The sequence below is a fragment of the Bos taurus genome, chromosome 13 (genome assembly GCF_002263795.3).
Source record: "Bos taurus isolate L1 Dominette 01449 registration number 42190680 breed Hereford chromosome 13, ARS-UCD2.0, whole genome shotgun sequence".
NCBI classification, from domain to species: Eukaryota; Metazoa; Chordata; class Mammalia; order Artiodactyla; family Bovidae; genus Bos; species Bos taurus.
Window position 1 is genome coordinate 56,013,670 of NC_037340.1, and position 23,654 is coordinate 56,037,323.

The 23,654-nt window shown below is 44.0% G+C and overlaps 1 long non-coding RNA gene across 1 annotated transcript in view; it reads right to left on the reverse strand.

Annotated features, from left to right (window-relative positions):
- Positions 1-13,022: 13,022 nt before the first annotated feature.
- LOC132346935 (uncharacterized) overlaps positions 13,023-23,654 on the reverse strand; it is a 28,293-nt gene continuing 17,661 nt past the window's right edge. Inside the window, exon 4 of the long non-coding RNA XR_009496949.1 lies at positions 13,023-13,320. This is a non-coding gene — a long non-coding RNA (uncharacterized lncRNA). The remainder of the gene's footprint in view (positions 13,321-23,654) is intronic.

Here is a 23,654-nt window from a genome sequence, read left to right on the forward strand (position 1 = left end):
GCCCTTTCCTGGAGAAGGCAATGGCACCCCACTCCAGTATTCTTGCCTGGAAAATCCTATGGATGGAGGAGCCTGGTAGGCTGCAGTCCATGGGGTCGCTAAGAGTTGTACACAACTGAGCAACTTCACTTTCACTTTTTCACTTTCATGCATTGGAGAAGGAAATGGCAACCCACTCCAGTGTTCTTGCCTGGAGAATCCCAGGGACGGCAGAGCCTGGTGGGCTGACGTCTATGGGGTCTCACAGAGTTGGACACAACTGAAGTGACTTAGCAGCAGCAGGAGCCCTTTCCAGAAGTAAACGGCCATGATTTGGCCCTGATTCGGGGTCCTTTCCCAGCTGGTCCTGGAGGAAGAGGGCAGGTCAGAGAAGGTCTCAGAGATACAAGGACAAGCATGAAATATCAGCCCAGTTGCACTGGGGAACCTCCAATTACCTGGGAAGAAAGTTCCAGTCTGTGTGCGGGGCCTCAATGCCATTCTGGCATCAACAATGCTCCTCTGAGCTGGGAGCCTGGATGCCATATATATATTTGTTTTTCTCTTTTTGACTTGCTTCATTGTCTATGACAGACTGTGTGTCCATCCACATTTTTACAAATGACTCAAATTTTATTCCCTTTTATGGCTAATATTCCATTGCATGTGACATAATTTTCTCTTTTAAGAACAGGAAGGTGATTTGTTTAATGAAAAGTAATATGAAATAAGTGGCTGAATCTGGGCAAAGGCGTGGGAGTCGTTTCCCCTTCTTCTCCTTCTGTTTCAAAAAAAGGTGAGCAGAGTGGGAGATGTAGCAGGAACTCCCGCCTTTCTTTCTTGGGAACAATTCACTGGAAAACTGTTCCCTTGGCCTCAGGCTCAAGTGACAGAGTTCATGACATGAGGGGACAGATTCTAAACAAGGGAAAGGAGGCATTTAGGCACATATTAAGCAATAAATGAGATCCACACAATCCCTGACACAAATTAATTAAGTTGCTATGGAATATGGCTCAAAGGTAGACTAGAAGGAAAAGGTGAAAACGGCCCCAAAGGGCAGAATGACGAAAAATGTAAAAACAGAAGGAAAAAAGGCCTGGAGAGTGTGTGCCAATGAGGGGGATGCAGGGTAGTGGGAGGTGCATGGCACAGGGACCAGGGCAGCAGGAGGCATGGCTCTAAAGATGCTCTCAAGGCTTTCCTCTCCCCGATTGATTTAGGATTTAGTAAAACACTCGGAACGCTGTGCACATCACAGGAGCAGGCAGGGTGGCCTTTAAGCTCAGGGAGGACTCGTGGAATTCAAGTGACAAGATGGGTGTTTGACTGCAGTGAGGCCTCCTTCTCCCCGTCTGTTAAATATTATTTTAAAAATATTTTGTTCCACTTACACTAACTAGCCATCTGCTCATGTAAATAAGCGTGGAGACACAATTGCAGCCTGGCCTCTGGGTGTCGGGTGGAGAAGTCTGAGAGGACATGCATGAGGGAGTGTGCCGGGGGCCCTGGTGGAGCCCCCGCCCCATCCCGGTGTCTAAAGATGCCTAAACAGTGTCTGGCAGACTCAGCACGTGGCTGCTTCTAGCGATGTTGTCTGTGTTCTTCTCTTTGTCCCCTGTGGTTTGGGAGCAGGAGAAAGATGGTGTCTGAGAGTTTGCAAGTGGAAAGGATTGCAATGTGTCCGCCACCACTGTAATTCTCCCTTTGGGGAAATCTCCTTCAGCACGGATGCTGGTAAAACATCAAAACAGAGCAGCCTGGAGGGAACCCTGTGACCGAGAACTGAACACAGAACTTGCTAAGTCCATGCTGGTCTCACTGCGTCCTGCAGTACTGACCCGGCAGGACTGTACCATGGAGCTTCTGCCCCGGCACACAACCCTCCCACCGATAGGAACCCCCAGACACAGGACTGGGCTGAAGTCATGTCAGGATGGCGTCCCCCCTGACCTCTGTCCCCTGCCGCCCACTAGGGACCAGGGTGGAGAACAGAGCTTTGCTCATCCACTCAGGTTGGAATTGGGCACTACAGGCCCTTAGCCCAGAGGGGAGGCTGTGTGTTGGGTTGGCCATTGTCAGCCTTGTGGGAGAACGTGGACTCAGCAAGTGGAGGAGATGCATGGAGGCGCGCACCGGGCCGGTCAACAGGGACCGACTCCCGGACACACGCAGGGACGTGACGGTGGCACACAGTTGCATGCAAGCCCAGAGAGAGCTTCAGAGGGAGAGTAGTACATGGATGGGAGGAGATGGAGGCAGAGGCTTGGAGCAGGGCTGGCGCAGACCCTGTGGTCCAGAGGAGGCCTCCTGGCCACAAAGCCCCCCACGTCCAGCTCCATCCTTCCCCTGACCCACTGCACGTCCAGCCTGTGGCTTCAGTGACACAACCCCATATCTTTCCAATAAACCCACCCTTTTGCTCTTCAGCTACTTCGAAGGCGTGTCATTGTCTGAAATATCTTCGCCTCTGTCAATAGACCGACTGACCGGGTGCAGCCATGTCTCTGAATTGAGTTCAGCATCCTCCCTGGGCCTTGCAGAGAGGTCTAGATGCTCCTGCTTCATATCTGAGCCCCACTCTGTTCCCAGAGCTTGTTAGATTTCATGGGTCCAGAGCACAACTGCGGGCCTTGCTCCCAAAGCTGTGGCTTGACAGAGGGGAGGCCTGGTGCTGGACCAAGCCTGGGACAACCAGACCATTGCTTCTGATTGGGGAGAGAGCCGAGACATGTCCATTAAAGATGCCCGAAGAGAGATCTGAGCCCCTCAAATGGTGATGCAGGATTAAAACCACCCTCTAACACACAGACTGTGTCACCAGGCGGGGTCAACTACAGGATTGTTGACAGGATGTGTCTAGTTCTTTTAAATGAGCCAACCAGCCCCATTACTCCTCCTGTCCTGCCTCTCTTGGAGTGGCTCCCAGGTTACCTTCTACTGATCCCTCCCTCCTGGAGCAGCCACATGCCAAGCCACCGGGCACCTCCCCCAGCACAGCAGAAGATGCTGCACTCACCATGCACCGTGGCAGAAGCTCTCGGCATCACCTCTCTCTCTCCATCACCCACTGCCCACAACAGAACCAGTGTTGCAGCCAGCGACTCCACCTCCACGTTCCCCACGTCTGTCCACTTGTCTCAGTCCCGTGTTGCCGCCCTGGTCAGGGCTGATGTCCATATCTCTGGGATGACTCTGACATCCCCCTGGTGGGTCTCCCTGATTCCCACTTGTTCTACAATCCAATCCTTAGGGTGTTTCCAGGGAGACCCTTTGAAACATCAATTCCCACTTAAAGCTCTGCAGCGGCTCCGCTTAGCACTGGGAACAGCACCCAGCCTCCCCAGCGCGGCCCATCCAGCACACCTGCCCGATTCCACTTTTGTTCCCCTCATCCTGCCTGCCATCTTCCTGCCTGGTCAGGTCTCAGACCCACTAAACGTGTCCCTGCTCAGGCTTCCAAACCCACCAGCTGCCATTAAGTGTGACTCAGCCTCCACGTTCTGCCCAGGTGTCTCCTGCTCACAGGCTCTGCTCAAATATTGCCTCCACTGAGAAGCCCTTCTTGACCACTCCACTCACCTTGCCATTCTCTATAACACCCTGACTTGTTGCCCTTAATGCACTTAATTGACCTGAAATGATGTCATTTAGATGTTTACTCAAATTATCGATGCCCCCCACCCGCCACTGATATGTAGAGTCAGGCAGAGCAGAGCTGGTATCTGTCCTATTCACAGGGTACCCTGGCATACTGCCAGGCTTCCTCAAGGCGTAGTTTCTGAATTAATAGCTGCCCACCCTCCTTGTCTGCTTTTTGCTTAGTTAGCCTGTCTCGTTGAGGCTTATCAGTTTTATTGAGCTCTTCCTAGAGCCAGCTTTTGGCGTCATTGTTTTTCTCTATTGATTTCCTGTTTTCAATTCTATTGATTTCTGCTCTAACTCTTTTTATTCCTTTTTTTCTGCTTATTTTGGATTTAATCTGCTCTCCCTCTTCTAGTTTGCTAAGGTGGAAACAGACTTGATTTTAGGCCTTTTTCTTTTCTAATATACATACTCAAGGCTACACATTTCCTTCTCAGCCCTGTGTTCCCTGCAACCAGAAATTTCTGGTAAGTTGTGGTCCACTTTTATTTAGTTTCAAATATTTTAAAATTTCCCTTGAGGCTTTTCTTTTTCTCCTCTTTTGGCCCGTTTTTTTTTTAGAGCTGTGTTGTTTTTTTCTCCATACATTTTGGAATTTTTTTCATTATCTTTCTGTTTCTGATTTCTAGTTTGATTTCACTGTGGTCTGAGAGCAGGCATGCCATGATTCTATTCGTTTAGATGTGCTAAGGTGCGTTTCACGGCCCAGAGCTTGAGAAGAATGTGTTTTCCGCTGCCGTTGGATGAAGCTGTCTATAGATGTCAATTACATCCTCTTGATTGATGGTGCTGTTGAGGTCAACTATGTTCTCACTGCCTTTCTGCTGGCTAAATCTGTCTGTTTGTAATAGAGGGGTGCTGAGGTCTCCAATTATAACCGTGGATTCATCTGTTTCTCCTTGTAGTTCTATCTGATTTTGCTTCAAGTAGTCCGATGCTCTGTTGTTAGGCACATACCTGTTAAGGATGGTCATGTCTCTTATAAGAATTGATCCCTTTATCATTACATAAAACCCTTCTTCATCCCTGATAACACTCTTTGAAGTCCATTCTCTCTCACATTGATGCAGCTATTCGTGCTTTCTTTACATGTGTCTTTATATTTAAAGTAGGCTTCTTGTAGACAATACAGAGTTGGGTTGTGTGTTTTGATCCACTCTGTCAATCTCTGTCTTTTGAATTGGTGCATTTTCCCACCAGTTCAAAGTGACTTGTGAGAGAGTTGGGTTCGTGTCTACCATGTTCATTCCTGTTGGTTATTTGTTGCCCTGGTTGTTTGTTCCTATTTTTGTCTTCCACTCTTTCTCTGCCTTCCGTAGTTTTCATCGAATAGTTTATGTGATTGTACACCACTTCACAGATGACGTGAGTACCTTGCCATAACAAAACAGTCCTAATTCCTTTCTTCTGTTGCCTATACCTCACTTGTCACTCCCTTCACCTCATACATGCACGCACACTGCCCAGGTCACAGCGGACTCAGTATCACCCCAAGCTTGGATTTCCATTGGTGTTTTATAGAAGTTCACCGCTGTTGCTGGTATGCTGGGAAAATGCCTAGTCATGGAAATGCTACATATGGCTCTAGGGTTGTGATAACTTCCTGTGAGGCTACAGGGTCTCATTCATGTTCTGGTGAAGAAGACATGATGGGATTTATGAGACGCGACAAGGGGTTCCCGTCTGTAAGTTCTGACATTGTCTTGCCCATCTGTCTTATTTTTTCTGTCTTCAGAGGCTGTGGCTTATTATTACTTGTATAAATACATTTCTAATGAAGAGAAGATTAAATATGCATGTGTTTTCAAATTAAGGATGCATAACAGAGTCCTAAAAAATGTTTTAACGGAACGAATCATCCAATCTCTCATGAATATTATAACTTGGCAGGGGGCAGTTCAGGTAACTTGTAGACTTGTACTTGTGTTCTTAAATTGAGACAAGGTTAAGGGCTGAGGTGGAGATTGAGACTTTTTATCCATATCTCCATCTATATCCACATCTATAGCTATTTGTTTTCCTGGTGGCTCAGGTGGTAAAGAATTCACCTGCAATGCAGGAGACCCAGGTTCAATCTCTGGGTCAGGAAGATCCCCTGAAGAAGGGAATGGCAACCCACTCTAGTATTCTTGCCTGGAGAATTCCAGAGACAGAGAAGCCTGGTGGACTACAGTCCATGGGGTCGCAAAATCAGACATGACTGAGCAACAAACACACATATCTATGTCTATGTCTATATCTTTCTATATAAAAGAGACTTCCAAAGGCTCATGTGGCTTCTAACTGCCGACTATATCTAGGACGCTGATGAAAACCACACAACTGTGAAAGACCTTGGTCCATTTGAGGGTTTTAGAAAAAAGCAGCCCCCCCTTTTTTTTTTCAAATTCCCCTGAATTCACTTTCTCCTGAATCCAATCCTCAGCAGGGGTTCTCAGTTCTGTGCACAACTTAGCATAAGCCAGGGGAATTTTATAAATACAGTGGTGCTTGGACTCCACTCTAGGAGATTCCACCTGCCTTGCTCTTGGGTACGGCTGGACATCTGCATTTTCCATCTTCTGAGCAGTGGTGACTGAGAAGGAGCCCACATGGACATGCCAGCACTGGACATGCCAGGAGGAAAGGAGGCGGGGTGCCTGTGTACCAACACCTATGGAAGCCCCTTGATAAAAGAACAACTTCATTAATATAGTTTTTCCCTGTAATACTGCTTTAGAAGACTCGATGGTGATTCTTGCTCTCCACCACTGGCTTTTTGGATGGATGCAGAGGAAACCAAGCCCTAATCTCCAATGTGCACTGAACAGTTCACTGGGAGACACAGAGCTTTGCCTCCAACATCACCCCAAGCAGGTGCTTCCTGGGCCTTATGGTTCTATGAAACCACAGGGACCCTCTACAATGTGGAATCTGAGCCAGCAGCCTGGGGTTGTGCGTCTCACAAGCTGGCAGGTGATGTTGACCCCCCTGGCCTGCAGATCCCACAATGAGTAGCTGGTAGACCACTTCCTTCTCAAACTGGGCTTAAAGAGTCCTGGGCTAAGGAAGCATTTCAGGTAGACCAGCCAGAAATCCACAGCACCCTAGCCCAGTTATGTCCCCACCCCTTCTCTTAATATCACCATGCTGGAGAGCCGCTCCCAGTTGGAGCAGAAGTCAGGTGCCAGGAAAAGTCAAAGGAAATGCAGCTTCACTTCTTTCCTTCTCCCTTTCATTTTTAGGGATGTGGATATAGACATGCTGCTGCTAAGTCATGTCAGTCATGTCCGACCCTGTGCAACCCCATAGATGGCAGCCCACCAGGCTCCCCAGTCCCTGGGATTCTCCAGGCAAGAACACTGGAATGGGTTGCCATTTCCTTCTCCAATGCATAAAAGTGAAAAGTGAAAGTTAAGTCGCTCAGTCGTGTCTGACTCTTAGCGACCCCATGGACTGCAGCCTACCAGGCTTCTCTGTCCATGGGATTTTCCAGGCAAGAGTACCGGAGTGGGTTGCCACTGCCTTTTCCAGATATAGACATAGATATAGATATATAGATATAAACATAAACAACTTTTCTTTTCCTCCTTCCATTCCCTAGATATTCCTAGGAAATAGTAAGTGTGTGGATCAAGTCACTGATTTAAGCAAAGGGTAAGTGAGGAGCCAAGGCCAGGCCACAGCAGTGTCACACAGGTGGTCCTTGCCCCTGTGGGGCCAGTGAGAGGGAGCCCCAAATGACAAGACTCCAATAGACCCCCGTGGTCAGGAGACTTTCACAGTTGACTATTCAAAAGACCAAGAATAGCAAGAGATGAAGAATCCAGTGATTTTCCTTCAGATGATTTTGGGTTGCATAGACCTTTATTTTTACCAAACTAAGTAACTATGATTGCTTTTCATAGATAATTGCTGTTTTAAAATAAGATAGGCACTCTAATATTTTCTTTTGTCATAAAATGTGTTTCTTTCACACACTTTAAAAAAATCTATGTGAAAAATGAGTGTGACTTTTGGAGGTCTTAAAACAAAATATTTCTCACTGAGATAAATAGGACCAGCTTCTTCATTTGATATTTTCTCTCTTAAGTGTAGCAAATGAAGTTGGAGATGGGTACGTGTGCCTACATAATGCTTGTCCAATAATGAAGATGCTTGAAGACACAGTGCGAGTTAGAGTTGATTCTTATTATCCATGCGTCCTCTATTTGTGAAGCTGCCTACTCATTACGTTTAATTTGCAATCCCCCAAATCAATACTTACAGCATTTCGACGGTCAACTGCAGACGTGTGCAGAGCAGTGAGAAATGTGGGTCACCAGTGGGCATGTTCACAGCTGATGTGCAGCTAAAAGAGACCCTCAGATACTGACCAGGGGATGGATGGACACTGGAAAGGACAGTGCAGGCAAGTGCGAGAATGTCCAGCTCTGGACCATCTGGTCAGGGTTCAGATTCAGACTCTGACACCGTTGAGGGGAAGCCTTGGGCAAGTTACTTAACACTTCTGAAAGGTGCTCTTTACAAAGTAAAGAAAATAGAATGTACTAGGATAGATTGTTTTTCAGATTTAAGATGATTATATAATAAGAGGACGATAGAGGATAAGATGGGTGGACGGCATCACCAATTCAATGGACATGAACGTGGGCAAACTCTGGAAGATGGTGAGGGATAGATAGGGAAGCCTGGCGTGCTGCAGCCCAAGGGGTCCAGAAGAGTCAGATACAACTTGGTGACTGAATAACAACAAATGTAATATATAGATTTAGAATATTCTATCTATACACAATCCCCTACTAGCCATCATTCAGTATTCACTACTCCCAGGTTTGCAGGGAATTTATAAGAAACCTACTGTTATTAATTATGAACTCCAACTACATATTCTTTTGTTTTTCTTGAAGCAGAATTTTTTCAAAGTGTAACCTCCTGTAGCTCTATAAGATGCCTCAGAAACAAACAATCTGCATGAAATCAGCTCAGTTCAGTCGCTCAGTCGTGTCCGAATCTTTGCAACCGCGTGGACTGCAGCACACTAGGCCTCCCTGTCTGTCACCAACTCCTGGGGTTTACTCAAACTCATGTCCATTCAGTCAGTGATGCCATCCAACTATCTCATCCTCTCTTGTCCCCTTCTCCTCCCACCTTCATTGTCTCCCAGCAACAGGATCTTTTCAGATGAGTCCATTCTTCACATCAGGTGGCCAAAGTATTGGAGTTTCAGCTTCAGCACCAGTCCTTCCAATGAATATTCAGGGTTGATTTCCTTTAGGATGGACTGGTTGGATCTCCTTGCAGCTCAAGGGACTCTCAAGTGTCTTCTCCAAGACCACAGTTCAAAAGCGTCAGTTCTTCAGTGCTCAGCTTTATTTATAGTCCAACTCTCACATCCATACATGACCACTGGAAAAACCATAGCTTTGACTAGACAGACCTTTGTTGGCAAAGTAATGTTTCTGCTTTTTAATATGTTGTCTAGGGTGGTCATAACTTTCCTTCCAAGGAGCAATTGTCTTTTAATTTCATGACTGCAGTCACCATCTGCAGTGATTTTGGAGCCCCAAAAAATAAAGTCTGACACTGTTTCCAGTGTTCCCCCATCTATTTGCCAAGAAGTGATGGGACCAGATGCCATGATCTTGGTTTTCTGAGTGTTGAGTTTTAAGCCAACTTTTTCACTCTCCTCTTTCACTTTCATCAAGAGGCTTTTTAGTTCTTCTTCACTTTCTGCCAGAAAGGTGGTGTCATCTGCATATCTGAGGTTATTGATTTATCTCCTGCCAGTCTTGATTCCAGCCTGTGCTTCATCCAGCCCAGCGTTTCTCATGATGTACTCTGCATATAAGTTAAATAAGCAGGATGACAATATGCAGACTTGACATATTCCTTTTCCGATTTGGAACCAGTCTGTTGTTCCATGTCCAGTTCTAACTGTTGCTTCTTGACCTGCATACAGATTTCTCAGGAGGCAGGTCAGGTGGTCTGGTATTCCAATCCCTTTAAGAACTTTCCACAGTTTGTTGTGATCCACATAGTCAAAGGCTTTGGCATAGTCAATAATGCAGAAATAGATGTTTTTCTGGAATGCTCTTGCTTTTTCAATGATCCAGTGGATGTTGGCAATTTGATCTCTGGTTCCTCTGTCTTTTCTAAGTCCAGCTTGAACATCTGGAAGTTCACAGTTCATGTACTGTTGAAGCTTGGCTTGGAGAATTTTGAGCATTACTTTGCTAGCATGTGAGATGAGTGCAATTGTGCAGTAGTTTAAACATACTTTGTCATTGCCTTTCTTTGGGATTGGAATGAAAACTGACCTTTTCCAGGCCTGTGGTCACTGCTGAATTTTCCAAATTTGCTGGCATATTGAGTGGAGCACTTTCACAGCATTCTCTTTTAGGATTTGAAATAGCTCAACTGGAATTCCGTCACCTCCACTAGCTTTGTTCATAGTGATGCTTCCTAAGGCCCACTTGACTTGGCTCTCCAGGATGTCTGACTCTAGGTGAGTGATCACACCATCGTGGTTATCTGGGTCATGAAGATATATATATATATATATATATTTTTTTTTAATAGTTCTTCTGTGTATTCTTGCCACCTCTTCTTAATATCTTCTGCTTCTGTTAAGTCCATACCATTTCTGTCCTTTATTGTGCCCTTCTTTGCATTGAAATGTTTTCTTGGTATCTGAAGATACCAAGGTATCTAATTTTCTTGAAGAGATCTCTATTCTTTCCCATTCTTTTGTTTTCCTCTATTTCTTTGCATTGATCACTGAGGAAGACATTCTTATCTCTCCTTGCTATTCTTTGGAACACTGCATTCAAATATCTTTCCTTTTCTCCTTTGCCGTTCACTTCTTTTCTTTTCACAACTAGTTGTAAGGCCTCCTCAGACAGCCATTTTGCCTTTTTGCATTTCTTTTTCTTGGGGATGGTCTTGATCCCTGCCTCCTGTACAATGTCACGAACCTTTGTCCATAGTTCATCTGGCACTTTGTCTATCAGATCTAGTCCCTTAAATCTATTTCTCACCTCCACTGTATAATTGTAAGGGATTTTATTTAGGTCATACCTGAATGGTCTAGTGGTTTTCCCTACTTTCTTTAAGTTTGAATTTGGCAATAAGGAGTTCTTGATCTGAGCCACAGTCAGCTCCTGGTCTTATTTTTTGCTGGCTATAGTATAGAGCTTCTCCATCTTTGGCTGCAAAGAATATAATCAATCTGATTTTGGTATTGACCATCTGGTGATGTCCATGTGTAGAGTCTTCTTTTGTGTTGTTGGAAGAGGGTGTTTGCTATGACCAGTACGTTCTCTTGGCAAAACTCTTTTTGCCTTTGCCCTGTTTCATTCTGTTCTCCAAGGCCAAATTTGTCTGTTACTCCAGGTATTTCTTGACTTCCTACTTTTGCATTCCAGTCCCCTATAATGAAAAGGACATCTTTTTGGGTGTTAGTTCTAGAAGGTCTCGTAGGTCTTCATAGAACCATTCAATTTCAGCTTCTTCAGCATTACTGATTGGAGCATAGGCTTGGATTACTGTGATATTGAATGGTTTGCCTTGTAAATGAACAGAGATCATTCTGTCATTTTTGAGATTGCTTCCAAGTACTGCATTTTGGACTCTTTTGTTGACTATGAGGGCTACTCCATTTCTTCTAAGGGATTTTTGCCCACAGTAGTAGATATAATATTCATCTGAGTTAAATTCACCCATTCCAGTCCATTTTAGTTCATTGATTCCTAAAATGTTGATGTTCAATCTTGCCATCTCCTGTTTGACCATTTCCAATTTACCTTGATTCATGGACCTAACATTCCAGGTTCCTATGCAATATTGCTCTTTATAGCATTAGACTTTACTTCCATTACCAGTCACATCCACAACTGGTTGTTGTTGTTGTTTTGGCAACATCTCTTTATTCTTTCTGGAGTTATTTTTCCACTGATCTCCAGTAGTATATTGGGCACCTACTGACCTGGGAAGTTCTTCTTTCAGTGTCCTATCTTTTTGCCTTTTCATACTGTTCGTGGGGTTCTCAAGGCAAGAATACTGAAGTGGTTTGCCATTCCCTTTCCCAATGGACCACGTTTTGTCAGAACTTTCCACCATGACCCATTCATCTTGGGTGGCCCTACATGGCATGGCTCATGGTTTCACTGAGTTAGACAAGGCTGTGGTCCATGTGATCAGATTGGTTAGTTTTCTGTGATTGTGATTTTCAGTCTGTCTGCCCTCTGATGGAGAAGGATGAGAGGCTTATGGAAGATTCCTGATGGGAGAGATTGACTGAGGGGGAAACTGGGTCTTGTTCTGATGGGTGGGACCATGCTCAGTAAATTTTTAATCCAATTTTCTATTGATGGGTGGGGCTGTGTTCCCTCCCTGTTATTTACTTTGGGACAAACTATGGTGGAGGTAATGAAGATAATGGCCACCTCCTTCAAAAGTCTTATGCATGCACTGCTACACTCAGTGCCCCCAGCCCTGCAGCAGGCCACCATCGACCCAAGCCTCCACCGGAGACTCCTGGATACTCACGGGCAAGTCTGAGTCAGTCTCTTGTGGGGTCACTGCTCCTGTGTCCTGGGTCCTGGTGCATACAAAGTTCTATTTGTGCCCTCCAAGAGTCTGTTTCCCAAGTCCTGTGTAAGTTCTGGTGGCTCTGTGGTGGGGTTAATGGCAACCTCCTCCAAGAGGGCTTATGCCATACCCAGGTCTGCTACACCCAAAGCCTCTGCCCCTGCAGCAGACCACTGCTGACTGGTACTTCCACAGGAGACGCTCAAACACAGTTCTCTCTCAGAACTGTGTCTCAGAACTGCCACATGAAATACTGTTGGCAAATTCTGAGCAGTGCCTGTCCTTGAGGAGTCACAACTCACATTAGCATATTAAAGGCTCTGAAAAGTCCTGTATTGGTGTGGAGGGGTGATATTCATCTAACTTTGTTTAATTTGGTGTTGTTCAAAGATATTTGCATATCTGTTTTTTTTTATAGGAAACTGTATTAATATGCCAAAGAATCTGTAGTGGTCTAGGGAACACATTGGGAGAATGATCACTTTGCCCATGAAGCAATATGTGCTTCAGGAAATAATGAATCTGTCATCATTATAATAGCTTCAGTAGAGGTGGAACAACTTTTTTGACAGAAACATCATAGAGAGTATTTGAGCATCAGTCCTGGAGATTACCCTAGAGAAACTTACGGGACACTATTTTGTATGGTGATAAAGAGGATAAGGTATAAGTCAGATAGTCCTGGGCTTCAATCCCAGCTCCATCTCTTACTGACTGACAAAGAGTATGATTCAACCTCCTCAAGGTTCAGTTCTCTGATCTTCAGATTGAGTATGATAACAAAGCCACCTCATCAGGCTACAGTGAAGCCCATAGGAGGGAGTACATGGAAGCCATGACTGTTTTTATTAGAAGGTGTCTTTGCTCTTCAGGAACTTGCAATTCTGGGCAATTCTCTCCCTCATCACTGAGGTTCAAGTAGTGAAAGTCTGAGTTGTCGACAGGGAAGATTTCTTCACAGCAGTGAATAAAATCACTCTGAAATGATAGAAAAAGCTGTGATCCCAGGATTTTGAGAAGTCCAAGTTCTTTCTGGCAGTTGTTGCTACAATAATGACGTAGGTGAAAGAGGATGGCTGCTCTGTCCAGGCTGGTCTGTGCATTTCAGTGATTAACATCGAGGTGCTGCAAAACAATAAACAGTTAAAGCTGGAAAAGAAATGATATGGAGGGACCTACATTGTAGGGCATCTGGGAGCCAGTGGCTCCACCCCAGCGGAAATGGATTTAGACAACCCTCCCGAGCTGCAGAAACAAATGGCACAGTCCTTATGAAAGAATATTGTAAGGGCATGTAATTCAAGCATGAACACAGCCTTTGGTGAAAGTGGATAAAGGGATTAACATACGAATCAACCCCAAGGGGAGGCACCAGCCATGGTGCAAAATTAGATTGGCTGGAGACAGGAGCTGAGGATGTATTTTACTACTGTCATCCAGGAAACAAATTAGTCTTCCAGCTTCAGTGTTTGGAACCCACTCCCAGCTTGCTCAGTCACTGAGAGTAAAAGAAGAGTACAATATATTAACATGGCATCAGTAAAATGAAAATAATTTAGCTGGTCCACACTGGTGATGTTCTGTGGACAAAGCTCTATGTGTGTGTGCTAAGTTGCTTCAGTTGTATTTGACTTTTTGCAACCACATGGACTGTATGTAGCCTACCAGGCTCCTCTGTATAGGATTCTCCAGGCAAGAATACTGGAGTGGGTTGCCATTTCCTGCTCCAAAATAAACTATGAAAGTGAAAGTGTTAGTCACTCAGCCGTGTCTGGCTTTATGCAACCCCATGGACTATAGCCTGACGGGCTCCTCTGTCCAGGAGATTCTCCAGGCAAGAACACTGGAGTGGGTTGCCATGCCCTCCTCCAGGGGATCTTCCCAACCCAGGGATCGAACCCACATCTCTTACGTCTCTTGCATTGCAGGCAGATTCTTTTACCACTGAGCCACTGGGTAGCCATACTATAGTGTACCATAGTGTATAATTTTTTTTTAATGACTATATTTGGGTTAGTAAAGCTTCTCAGATCTGTCAGTTTTGTGTTTTATTAGCTTTGAAAAGTTCCCAGCCAATGTAATGTTGCTTCGTTCCACTTTCCTATCTCCACTCTTCTGGGATCCTGATTGCATGCATGCTCTTCCTTTCAGCACCCCAGAGTGTCTCCCACCTGATTCTATTCTTCCCATGATTTGTCAGTCAATGACCACGACTGACATTGACATCTCCCACTTCTCTGATTCTTTCAGTGTCCAATCTATGTTCCATTCATTGACTTCTTCTAAAATTTTAAGCATTTTTCTGTAATTTCCAATTGACTCTTTTTTAAAAATTTGCAGGTTCTTTGTAGAAATTCTCAATGGCTTCTAACTCCTTGAACATGATAGTCTTAGTTGTTTTTTTTTTTCTTTTTTTAATTCAGTGACTCTCATTTCTGGATCTGCTGTGCATTTGTTTCTATATTCTGTGTCTCCTGCCTTTTGTACATGCTGCCTTGCCATCTCAAGATGCCTGGTAATTTTATACTGTGTGCCAGACACTGTACATTTACAATTGTTTGTAAATGACTTAGGTCCTGTTTGATTCATTTTATGTTTGGGATCACCTCAATCCAAGTTCAATAACTGAGACTATTAGATCTGCAAAGGTTATAGTGACCAGTTGATGTCTAGCTTATTTCAGTTGAACTTAGACAAAAAGCAGCTCTTAACTTCAGCTGACTTTCCTTCATCTTATCCCACTAATTCCTCACTATCCTGTTAGCTTTCTGCTGTCCTCTTAGAGATGTTTTAATATGCTGTATGAAATTAAAAGACGCTTACTCCTTGGAAGGAAAGTTATGACCAACCTAGATAGCATATTCAAAAGCAGAGACATTACTTTGCCAACAAAGTTTCGTCTAGTCAAGGCTATGGTTTTTCCTGTGGTCATGTATGGATGTGAGAATTGGACTGTGAAGAAGGCTGAGAGCTGAAGAATTGATGCTTTTGAACTGTGGTGTTGGAGAAGACTCTTGAGAGTCCCTTGGACTGCAAGGAGATCCAACCAGTCCATTCTGAAGGAGATCAGCCCTGGGATTTCTTTGGAAGGAATGATGCTAAAGCTGAAACTCCAGTACTTTGGCCACCTCATGCGAAGAGTCGACTCATTGGAAAAGACTCTGATGCTGGGAGGAATTGGGGGCAGGAGGAGAAGGGGATGACAGAGGATGAGATGGCTGGATGGCATCGCTGACTCGATGGACGTGAGTCTGAGTGAACTCTGGGAGTTGGTGATGGACAGGGAGGCCTGGCATGCTGCGATTCATGGGGTCACAAAGAGTTGGACACGACTGAGCGACTGATCTGACTGATCTGATCTGATGCTTTTTCTAGCTGCCCTAATTTGAGGGTTAGCCTTCATTTAATCTACCATTTAAAGAATGTTCCTTTATTCATTAAATACTGATACAGTGAGTCCTACTTTGTGCTAGGAACTCTGTTAGATGCTGGCTATTCAGTGGTGAGCCAGAGAGAGGTCTTGCCATGTGGAATCAGTCCTCTAGTGCCCAAGGTTAATTAATAACTTTTGTGCCTGTAGCATCTTGGAAGGATAGATTTGAAATGAGTCCAGAAACATCATCGTGCTCCAGTGATCTGTCGGCACAAGGAAGGATGCTAGGGTAGCCAGTGCACAGAGGACAGTCCTGTCCATCTTACCACAAGTATTTGGCCTAGAAAGTGAAATAGGTCTTCTTGCACCCTGCTCCGGCAACACTGCACACCAAACACAACAACTATGCTTTGTCCAATTCCGACTGGTCCTACTTATGGTCTAACTGTGGGGAGAGGAGCAAAGGGAGATGGTGAAAGAACTTCCTGTGAACTATTTAAGACGTAAACACCGTTGATAGCCCTAAGAGCCCCATGGCACTCTGAAGCAACACTGCTCCTTCATCACGTCATTCCCACATGTTTACACTAGCGCTTCAAAGGCCCATTAGATCTAAACCCTTTGATGAATGACCAGCTACTTCAGCAGTGACTTCCTGTGAGCTCAAATCTATATCCAATGGGAAAAAGAACAAATTGGCTCTTTTATCAAATACTTTCAGTATCAACTCTCAATGAACAGGGACATTTCCCTGTGCTTAAGAGCTACATGATGAGTTTATGAGCAGGACAAAGTGAATAAATATTCAACCCAGGAGCTTGATTAGAAAACAAATCAGTACCACATAAGCCGGGGCTGTCTCCACAATTCTCTTCAAGCTGAGTTTTTCCAACATGCTTTCTCCCTGGGGACCACTTGCATATGGTGTGATGAGAAGTCATTGAGCATCATGACTGGTGTTTGGCCTGCAGGGTGGGTCTGGGGATGGTCCATGGCCCTGGGATGCTGCACACATGCTGCTGAACAGACTCTGAAGAAGACTTCTTTTGCCATGTCTGAGAGATGATCATTAATGGACATATTTTTATGATGTGAAACTGAACAACCAGATCTCCAACCCATTTTATTTTCTTTTGGGCCAAACTGATGCTCATGGTAGCTGCTGTCCCCATGCCTCCTGTCTGGGGTCAGTACTCTCTGAGCAGATGGTGAGGATGGGCTGGGAGTTGTGCACTCAGTGAGATTCATTTGCAATGAGTGCTGGCATCTCCTCTCCCGGCCCTTCTTTGAGAAGAAGTACCATTTGCTGAGACAGGCTTTATCCACTGAAGAAGATTTGGAAGGGAAGAAATACACTTTAAAAATTAACAATAAGATAATCTGCAAGTCTAGAAGATACACGGGACATTTTGCTTTTTAAGACATCCTGTTGTGAGAAACCTCCCTCATATAAGTCAACCTGGCTGTCACGAGGCAGGGCCACAGACTGAGTGGCACTTCTTTCCTCCCCTTCTGGATGCTGAAAGTCCACGATCAAGGGGTCAGCAGGGTTGGTTTCCTCAGAGGACCACGAGGGCAAGTTCCTTCCCAGGCTTCTCTCCTCAGCTTGCAGATGGCTATCTTCTCTCTGCATCTCCACGTGGTCTTCCATCTGGGTCTTTCTGGGTCCTAATCTCCTCTTCTCATAAGCACACCAGTCATATGAAATACCAAACCATTCATATCACCCCATTTTACCTTAATGACCTTTTTGAAGATGCCCACCCCCAAATACAGCCCCATTCTGAAGTTCTGGGGGCTCAAGCCTTCATCATATGAAGCTTCAGTTCAGTTCAGTTCAGTTCAGTCGCTCAGTCGTGTCCAACTCTTTGCGACCCCATGAATCGCAGCACGCCAGGCCTCCCTGACCATCACCAACTCCCGGATTCACTCAGACTCACATCCATCAAGTCAGTGAGGCCATCCAGCCATCTCCTCTGTCATCCCCTTCTTCTCCTGCCCCCAATCCCTCCCAGCATCAGAGTCTTTTCCAATGAGTCAACTCTTTGTGTGAGGTGGCCAAAGTACTGCTTAAGAGGATACAATTCATCTCACAAACTTTTCTAAAAGGGCACAAAAATTTAAAATAGATGGATACACTTGACTACATGAAAATAATTTTTTTAAATTCTGCATGATAAAAATTATGAAAAGTAAAAAGACAAGTGGGAAATTGTGGAACATACTTGCTATTTATATCACTAAAGGCCATTTCTTAAAAAATGAAAGAGAGAGAAAAATGGCAGATAGAACAATACATAATTTTGTTCAGTTGACAAAAGAAGTACAGTGCAAAAATGGGCACACAATACAGGGAGTTCACAGAAAATGAAACACACAAGTGGCTCTTAAATGTATAAAATGATACTCAACATGAAATACAAACTTCAAACAACCTTGAAATGACATTTTTAAGTGGCTCTGTTGGCAAAAATGTGATAACCCAAACTTGACCAGAATTTGTGGATTAGATTCTTTCATATATTACCAGTGGGAGCACAAATTGGTATGACCTCTATGTTGGACACTTGGCAAATCTATCAAAATTACAATTATACAAAACCTTTGACTTGGATTCCTCACTCCTAGAAACGTGGGCTAAAACAGAGCTCCATCTGTGTGAAATGACTTACGCACAAGGTCATCCATGGTATCCTGCACTATGGTGAAATATTGAACAGGATCTAAACATAAATCAATAGGTCTGCTTCCATGGAACCTTTCACAGCTCTTAGAGGAATAGGGAAGCCCTATATATTCTGATATGAAACAATCTCCAATGCATATTTGGTGGGAAAAGCCAAAGATGAGTCAGTGTTTGTGAACTCTATTATCTGTGAGCAGATGTATTCCTAGAGTCTGCATTTGCATGTCTCTGAAACTCCAGTACTTTGGCCACCTCATGTGAAGAGTTGACTCATTGGAAAAGACTCTGATGCTGGGAGGGATTGGGGGCAGGAGGAGAAGGAGACGACAGAGGATGAGATGGCTGGATGGCATCACTGACTCGATGGACATGAGTCTGAGTCAACTCCGGGAGTTGGTGATGGACAGGGAGGCCTGGCGTGCTGTGATTCATGGGGTCGCAAAGACTCGGACACAACTGAGCAACTGAACTGAACTAAACTGAGAGCACATGGTGTGAACTGAACTGAGAGCACACGGTGAGAACTGTTGATCCTGGTTGCTTTGAGGGAAAAGGACGTGGTGCCTAGGAGACAGGATGGATAGGACATCATATACTCTTTCCTCCCTTGCATTTACTGGAAGCAAATAGGACAAAATGTTAATGTCTGTTCTGAGGTGGGTGCAAGAGTGATCTGCTCTATTATCTTCTGTACTTTTCATGCTTATTTGAAATGTTTCATAATTAAAATTAAAAATAAAATATCACATCTTTTTGCCTACTAAGTTTTTAAAAAAGATTCCCACACACTTACACCTAAATTTGCTCATATTTTTAACTGTTACATGTATTCTATTCAGTGCTGTCAGAGTTGCTCAAGTAAGAAACATAATCCAATAGGCTATAGCCAAGTAGGGAATTTACTGCCTCCTTTTTCTGGAAAGTCCTGAGGACCGCCTTCAGTTATGGTTGGATCTAGTGGCAAAAATGGTTGGATCTGGAAGCCCAAATGGTGTCCCTCTCTTGTCTTCCCCTTCTCTGGCTCTTCCTGCACTTTTCTCTGGCAGGACACCCTCTTGTTGAGGTGCAGATGGTCAGAGCAGCTCCAGGCTAACAGCCTTCACATTTACTAAATTTTTATAAAAACTCTTCCCCAGCAGTTAAAAAAAAAATGGGCTCCCTAGGGACAGAGGAGCCTAGTGGCCTGCCACCTATGGGGTCGCACAGAGTTGGACATGACTGAAGCGACTTAGCAGCAGCAGCAGGTCATGTTAGGTCATGTGACCAGCCCATTCAATTACTGTGAGTCTAGCATGCCCAGGTGTGAGTGGACATCATCCTTGGGGTTGGATTTGTGTCTCCCTTTTCCCAAAGCTAAGGATTGTGAGTGTGTGATGGTCAGTTTAGCAAAGGAACACAGACATCTCTTTTCCCTCCAAGGGGAAAAAGGATTCAGTAGGCAAACTACATCTGTTGGATTATTGAAAAAGTAAGAGAGTTCCAGAAGAACATCTATTTCTGCTTTACTGACTATGCCAAAGCCTTTGGCTGTGTGGATCACAACAAACTGTGGAAAATTCTTAAAGGGATGGGAATACCAGACCACCTGACCTGCCTCCTGAGAAATCTATATGCAGGTCAGGAAGCAACAGTTAGAACTGGACATGGAACAACAGACTGATTCCAAATAGGAAAAAGAGTGTGTCAAGGCTACATATTGTCACCCTGCTTATTTAACTTACATGCAGAGTACATCATGAGAAATGTTTGGCTGAATGAAGCACAAGCTGGAATCAAGATTTCTGGGAGAAATATCAATAATCTCAGATATGCAGATGACACCATCCTTCTGGCAGAACATGAAGAATAACTAAAGAGCCTCTTGATGAAAGTGAAAGAGGAGAGTGAAAAAGTTTGCTTAAAGCTCAACATTCAGAAAACTAAGATCATGGCCTCTGATCCCATGACTTCATGGCAAATAGATGGGGAAACATTGAAAAAAGTGACAGACTTTATTGTTTTGGCTCCAAAATCACTGCAGATGGTGATTGCAGCCATGAAATTAAAAGACACTTACTCCTTGGAAGAAAAGTTATGACCACCCTAGACAGCATATTAAAAAGTAGAGATATTACTTTGCCAACAAAGGTCTGTCTAATCAAAGCTATTGTTTTTCCAGTAGTCATGTATGGATAAGAGAGTTGGACTATAAAGAAAACTGAGCACCGAAGAATTGATGCTTTTGAACTGTGGTGTTGGAGAAGACATTTGACAGTCCCTTGGGCTGCAGGAAGATCCAACCAGTCCATCCTAAAGGAAATTAGTCTGGAATATTCAGGACTAAGGACTGATGCTGAAGCTGAAACTCCAGTACTTTGGCCACCTGATGCAAAGAACTGACTCATTTGAAAAGACCCTGATGCTGAGAAAGATTGAAGGTAGGAGAAGAAGGGGACAGCAGAGGACGAGATGGTTGGATGGCATCATCGACTCAATGGACATGAGTTTGAGTAAACTCCAGAAGTTGGCGATGGACAGGGAGGCCTGGTGTGCTGCAGTCCAATGGGGTCACAAAGAGTTGGACATGACTGAACAACTGAACTGAACTGACTGAACTGGGCATGCTGTGGTGGCAAACGTCCATTAAGAAATCTGTAATTTCAATATCTTAAAAAACTAGCAATAAAACTACCATTTGACACAGCAATCCCTCTACTGGGCAAATATCCTGAGAAAACCACAATTCTAAAGGACACATGTACACCAATGTTCTTTGCAGCACTATTTACGATAGCCAGGATGTGGAAGCAACTTAGACGTCTGTGGACAGATGAATGGATAGAAGTTGTAGTACATATATACGATGGAATATTACTCATCCATTTAAAGGAACACATTTGAATCAGTTATAATGAGGTGGATGTACCTAGAGTCTATCATACTGACTGAAGTAAGTCAGAAAGAGAAAAACAAATATCATATACATGGAATCTTGAAAGATTGTGTTGATGAGCCTATTTGCAGGGAAGCAATAGAGACACAGGCATAGAGAACAGACTTGGGAACACAGTGGGGGAAGGAGAGGGTGGGACAAATTGAGAGATTAGCACTGAAACACACACATTAGGAATTTGCTGTATGACCTGGGGAGTTCGACCCAGTGCTTTGTGACAACCCAGAAGAGTGGGATGGGGTGGAAGGTGGGAAGGAGGTTCAAGAGGGAGGGGCCTTATGTATACCTGTGTCTGATTCATATTGAGGTATGGCAGAAACCAACACAACATTGTAAAGCAATTATCCTCCAATTAAAAATAAATTAATTTTAAAAAGAAATCTTTAATGCCAGCCACTTCCCTGGACAGAAGAGGCCATAAAGATGAAAACCATACCATTGGCAGGTATCTGCATGGTGAGCATGGTGTTCTATGGCTATAACTTTATGGGGAGTTGGTGTTGCAGGCCAGCTTTCCACTTTTCAGGAACCAGTCAGCATTTACACACTGGAATCTGTTTAATTTCCCACCTTTGTTCTAAAGCTCCCCTCCCCAGCTCTTCACTGCATTATTCAGTAATGATTTTCCTGATACGATGTCAGATAGCTTATAGAAGGTCCCAAATTGTGGAATATTTGATTGCATTCTTGTTGGGACACTTAATCCTTTATCCCTGGATTCCCTGTAGTTTACCAGCTAGGTGTAAAGTATTGATTAACTTTAGACTGAATGTTTTTTCAACAAGAATGCTTCACGGTGATGCTGTTTACTTCTTACTGATTTCCATTAGGAAGTGTAGACTAGAGGCCTGTCCTCCTGACAGTCATGGTAACTTTCGCCACTTGGTTGAGCATGTGGCCTCAAGGTTTATCCACGTGAATGTGTATTCCTTGTTCACAAGTAACAGGGGACGTTTGGGCATGTACTTAGGAACTGAGCAAAATCCTTTCCCTGAGAAGCTTCTTTCTAATTATCATAGGCATCCTGACATTCCTGGGTCAATGAGGTGTTGGTGGGGGTGCTGCAAATACGAAGTTCCCTAATTCCACCATTGCTTCCTCATCTAGCTCCTGCCACTTCTCTGTAAAGAGGAGTTTTTCTTACTAACTGAGGATAAACTAGTTCTGGGTAAATGCTTAGTTCTTTCCCATTAGGCTCCAATTTTCAAGGTAAGGAGTGGTTGCAGTTGTCACTTTGAATAGCAGCATTCTTTTTTTCTTTTTTCATGTCATGATTTGGGGTCCTCACAACCTAATGCTGAGATGGGTTTTGGGGTGCAGGATCCTCTTTGGAGATAGATACCTGCAAAGGGAAGGGGCAGATAGGGGTGGGCAGAGGAAGATGTTAAACCACTCAGGGCAAAGGTTGATGAAGCCTTGTCTAACGTGGAGGGGCTTTGGGGCCAGCCCTGTCCTTCAGAATTAGGAGCTGCCCAACTGCTCCCACTGGGCTGATGTGCCTAGACCTTTACAGACCCGCCCCACTCAGCCCTCCTGTCACCCTTAGAGCATAACCTTGAGCCAGACGGCTCCCTGAACCTAAAGCAGTCCTGGGGGAGCTGACGGCTTGGTGCTCCTTCCCAGGTGGCTCAATGGTAAGGAACCTGCCTGCCAATGCAGGAGATGCAGGATACATGGGATCAGTCCCTGGGTTGGGAAGATCCCCTGGAGCAGGGTGTGGCAACTCACTCCAGTATTTTTGCCTGGAGAATCCCTTGGACAGAGGAGGCTTGTGGGCTATAGTCCATGGGCTTGCAAACAGTCAGATACAACTGAAGCAACTTAGCACTTTGTTCTGTATTTTAATAACTTGATGGACTCATATTTTATGTTCTATATTTTGCAATAAAAATATGTTTGAGGGGAAGCTCAAATATCCCACATTTAACCAATAGAATTGCTTTTGACACATGATAATATGTCTTTGAACCTTACTGCCTTCTAATGGAAGTGGTATTTATAAAACAAGATCTGAGTTTTGGCCCCAAGATACTGCTTCTAAACCCTCTCACTGGAGAGAAATAGGATGTGTGTGTTCATTTTCTATTTCAATTTAGCATCACAGAATTTATTTTCTTGTCTTTTTAAATTTCATATATATGTATATATATTTGTATACGTTTGCACTAGTAATACTAAGTTACTTGTTTATTCTAAAAGGTACATTAAATGGTGTCAAAACTATGATATCAAAATTATTATTAAAAAAAAACAACACCGAGTGAATGTTACAGTTTCTCTATAGTTCTTTTTATCCTTAGAATTATAATCACCAAGGATTTAGATTCAGGTTGCTGTTTTCAGAGATTACAAGGAATAATTTTTCTCTGTGTTATTATGTTACTACTTCGATATAAAATTATGTTCATTTGTTTCAGCTTGTTTTCAGCTTGAGGGCTGGAATTTTCCCTTTCTGATTTACTTTTTTT